Here is a 5,139-nt window from a genome sequence, read left to right as displayed (position 1 = left end):
TCAAACAATACTAGTGTTCGAAACTGAAATTGTAAATCGTTTTACAAAGCTTCAAGCGGGAATTTAAAAACCCTCTCGAATTATTATGCAAATCACCGATATAACACTCGGGTGTCTAGGCTATATACTCGGGTATTCATAGCTACAGGAATCAGATCCCCAAGCTACGAGGTATGTAATGACGCGTTTTCGTAAAGGCGGGGTATGAGAGATATCAATTACGGAGTAGAAGCATTTGTTTATTATTCGAGTTCACTGAGGGTCGCTATATTATACGGGCGGAACCAGGGAGTGGATGAAAGGCGTGGGTTCACAATACACTTAAACCTGGGTGTTATAGTCTGTTTCAATTTACATATGTTTTGCAGTAAAATTGTAAATAAATCTCATATTTCTATCTATAACAGGTCATTTATTGTTATTTTTTCTACCGGTTGTTTGAATACCATAACAGGTCATGATAATACTGACACATTTTTATGGTTTTTATTCCAGGGATTTTCATAACTAATATATAAGACTGAAAAATCACCTGGGTATAATTTTGATTAGTATTTTAGTCGTGGTAAACTGGCTGTAACGAGAAATTCGAACTAGAAAGTAAAATATGGCTTGCTGTTGTTTTTTTGAAAATGGCAGTCTAAAAGAAATATGTCCTTCTAAGAAGCAATATGGCCCACTGGAAATAATACAGCACAGAATGAGTGGTGAGTATGGGATGGTGTGTTGGAAATTAGGACCTCTGAGATCAGGCACGGCGTAGCAGGCGGGAGGGGAGGGGAGGGGAAGGGGCTGGAGGCCCAATAATTCTGAATAAAAAATATTATTGGCAGTAAATCTTTAGTAAATAAAATTGCATTTCAGGACATCTAATTTTAAAATTGTTACGGGGGAGCATACCCCCGAACCCCCTAGAAACTTTGCTTTGCGCCCTCGATCTGCTAGGTAAAAAAAGGTGTGTTTTTTAAAATCTTTTTATTTACAATATCAACATAATACAACGTATTATAATAAAAAATAAAATAAAAACACACACAAACAACCACTCCCTGACTCACACCAAGCACACTTGTATAATTATGTAAAACTTTATAAATTTCTTATAAAGTCTTGAGGAATATTGACTTCTAATACTAATTATTAAGAGGATATTTATAGATTAATACATCATCATTCAAGTCAAGGAACCTATTATCCTTAATATATTTATGAGTAAAAACAGAAAGTTTATTTTGAAAACTGTTTTTGCAGGCCCTATTTCGAGCCCTGTACTTAACACCGTGCAAAAGCTCACTAATTCCATCCAGTCGGCAATACAAATGTGATATGATAAATGATTACGGTAAGCAGTGAAACACTTAGCGAGCGCTCGGCCCCCTGAACACGCCCCTGTTAATGTATGACATTTTACGTCATTGGTTCGTGACAAAATATACGAGAACACGCGAAGGTCAATGGGTCAGTAAAAGCTTAAAGGGACACACCCTAGTTACGGTTATTTGTTAACCATTACGGCGTTGTTTTTCGCTATTAAACCCCATTTTTCACAAATAAAATTGCACTTTACTTACATTTTATTATTTAGAATACACATTTCCATTCACCTGAAGTGCTTTTTGGTAATCCTGATGTTTGTAAAACCACGAAATGCATTTTTTTCATTTTTTCACAAGACGTGTTGTCGAGAAAAAAACGTTAAGCAAGCGAGGTCCAATCTATTTTTTAGAGGGGATATTTCCATTTCAATGTCACAGACGTTGGTATATCACGTGACTGTTATCATTTTGGTTCGGTTTGTTTTCTCGTGCACGGTTCGCGCAATCAACATCCGATTTGTTGTTGTTCATTTGTGAGATTTTTCTTCACAGTTCGTGAACATTTTCAGTAACAATAAAGTTCAGACAAGTAAGTGTCTCAATACAAAACGTTACAAACCCTTAAAACCAATAATTTTGCTAAGTCTTACGATATCTGGAGAGGGGATACAACCAGGACAGAACAGTTGGAACATGTCCAGGAGACGTGAAACGAACGCACCCCAAGTCTGTGAAATTTGTCGTGACGTAGGCATTGTTGTGCTTCGAGCGACATCTACCGGTGACATCAGAATACTAACTTTCAAAATTATTTCAAGCAATTGGGACATGGGGATTCCCATGGTATTTATCGATATAAAACCTGCTTTTTCACTCCATTTGATAAAAACGTGATCTAAGTGTGTTACAGGTTTGTAGATTAACCAAATTATAATTTATTTTCGCTGGATTGAACTAGGGTGTGCGGCTTTAAAACGTTGTTGCATAAGGCAATGAATATGTAAATCATTAGTCATTGTATTTACATACGATACCCGGAAATAAATCCTACGCAATACGTTTTGTTTATACGTTTAAGAAAACAAATCGCCGTTACAAGATATATGGTCACTCATGTAGTATTCTCTATATAGATAAGATATTTTACATGTATTAAAGGCATACTGCCACGGATTTAAGGACCTTATTTCTCCAAAGTGGATAATAAATGAAAATTACATCAATGTTTAGAACCCAAATCTGGCTATTGACTCACCTTAACTAAACCACGATGGAGTGAAATCCATGTCAATCCTCTTGGCAATATTATATTTTAAATTATGGACCATTGCCATATTTCAATTTTTCAATTTTGTTTTAAATGTTTTTGTTTTTGTTTACAAAATATCATTAATAAGTGAAGTATGATGGGTAAGTAGATTGTTGAATAAAGTACATTTAGGGACAAATCAAATACATATGTTTCACGTAATACTTTGTTAGGCCATTTAATAGATCAGTGGTTTGTGACAATATGCCTTTAATATGTATATGGGAATAATATAGGGGCTACATATAAAAATAATTTAGCAATAACACGTTTAGAAGAGACATGATTAGAATTCGAAAGAGAAGAAAAGAAGATGGAAATGCATACGGACATACGGGCATACGGGCATACGGGCTCCCATTGTTGAACTGGGGGAGGGGGGAGGGGCAGGCTGGTTTTAGCCCGAATTAAAAAAGAAGCCCGAATCTGGATAACACAGTTATTCATATTAAAGGGACATACCCTAGTTTCGACCCGTGAAAATTAACTCTTAGTTTAGTTAATCTACAAACTTAAAACACATTTGGATAAAGTTACAACTGAGTGAAACATGAGCCTGTGACTTTGAAATGGTGAAATACCCTCTGAAAACGGACCAAAAGTCGACTCCTTAACTATTACTTCTCAGATCCACGTGCGTTCTTAAAAATACGAGAAATGCATTTTGTGATATTAAAAACACCAGGATGACCAAAGACACTTCGAATGTACGGAAATTGATCATCTAAAGCATAAAATCTAAGTAGAGTATGATTTCAGTTATCAAAAACGGTTATAATAGTCAAAAATATACCTCAGTGTTTAAAAACTAGGGTATGTCCCTTTAACATTGCTGCCAAACAGCTATATAGGGTTACAAACGAATCACTAAGCGTTTTTGCAAGAATTACAACTAATTTCGCAGGTAGAATGGTGGTCTCAGATTAATACATTTTGCACGATTATCTCAATCGTTTTTGCCTGAATTTAAGGATTTAAGCCAGCACTTGGGGATGGGGTGACCTCCTCCCCCCCCCCCCCCCCCGGCCCGGTCTCGCACGCTTATGTGGAAAAGGGATGAAGACCTGGGACCTAATTCACTAAACTCTCGCAATTTTGCTATCTCGCAGTGCAATGCTAAACGACTTGCAAAGAGGATGCTTTGTTGTCTAGCAGAGCCTAAGAGACCTTTGTGAATTGGGCCCCAGGAGTCTAATTCACTAAACTCTCGCAACTTTTCTATCTCGCAGTGCAATGCTAAACGACTTGCAAAGAGGATGCTTTGTTGTCTAGCAGAGCCTAAGAGACCTTTGTGAATTGGGCCCCAGGAGTCTAATTCACTAAACTCTCGCAACTTTGCTATCTCGCAGTGCAATGCTAAACGACTTGCAAAGAGGATGCTTTGTTGTCTAGCAGAGCCTAAGAGACCTTTGTGAATTGGGCCCCAGGAGTCTAATTCACTAAACTCTCGTAACTGTGCAATCTCGCAGTGCAATGCTAAACGACTTGCAAAGAGGATGCTTTGTTGTCTATCAGAACCTAAGAGACCTTTGTGAATTGGGCCCCAGGAGTCTAATTCACTAAACTCTCGCAACTTTGCTATCTCGCAGTGAAATGCTAAAAGACTTGCAAAGAGGATGCTTTATTGTCTATCAGAGCCTAAGAGACCTTTGTGAATTGGGCCCCAGGAGTCTAATTCACTAAACTCTCGCAACTTTGCTATCTCGCAGTGCATTGTTAAACGACTCGCAAAGAGGATGCTTTGTTGTCTAGCAAAGCCTAAGAAACCTTTGTGAATTGGGCCCCAGGAGTCTAATTCACTAAACTCTCGCAACTTTGCTATCTCGCAGTGCAATGCTAAACGACTTGCAAAGAGGATGCTTTGTTGTCTAGCAGAGCCTAAGAGACCTTTGTGAATTGGGCCCCAGGAGTCTAATTCACTAAACTCTCGCAACTTTGCTATCTCACAGTGCAATGCTAAACGACTTGCAAAGAGGATGCTTTGTTGTCTAGCAGAGCCTAAGAGACCTTTGTGAATTAGGGCCCTGGTAAGGAGAAATTTAAAGTTGTATGAAAAAGAAAGGGGAGAAAGAAATACACATCACAGTCCTCTTGTTTACAAATACTCAAAAAGCTGTCTGTATTCAATATACAAACAATTAGACACGTTCTAGTAACACAACGTAGGTCCAGTTTTACAGATAAAATAGCTATTAAGTCTACTAATGTGGAAAAATTAAACTGACCAGTATTGGAACAATGATGTTTTTAATGGGGTGGGGGGGGGGGGGGGGGGGGAGGTTCTGATATTATTGTGCTAAAACTGCCAATGGCTTACACACACACATTTATTAAACTAAAACAATAGTTTTACAATTATAAATAATTCCTTGTAGCCACTTTTGATTAATTTCTAAGTTTAAAGTTGGCCTCGAATGAAGCCCGCTAAAAGGTTTAAAAGATTGAGTCCTAAATAAAAATGTATATATATATATATATATATATTTTTTTTTTACAGCGCACTACTTAGACGAA

Source organism: Gigantopelta aegis, chromosome 13 (genome assembly GCF_016097555.1).
Source record: "Gigantopelta aegis isolate Gae_Host chromosome 13, Gae_host_genome, whole genome shotgun sequence".
Lineage (NCBI taxonomy): Eukaryota > Metazoa > Mollusca > Gastropoda > Neomphalida > Peltospiridae > Gigantopelta > Gigantopelta aegis.
This window is presented reverse-complemented; position numbering follows the sequence as displayed.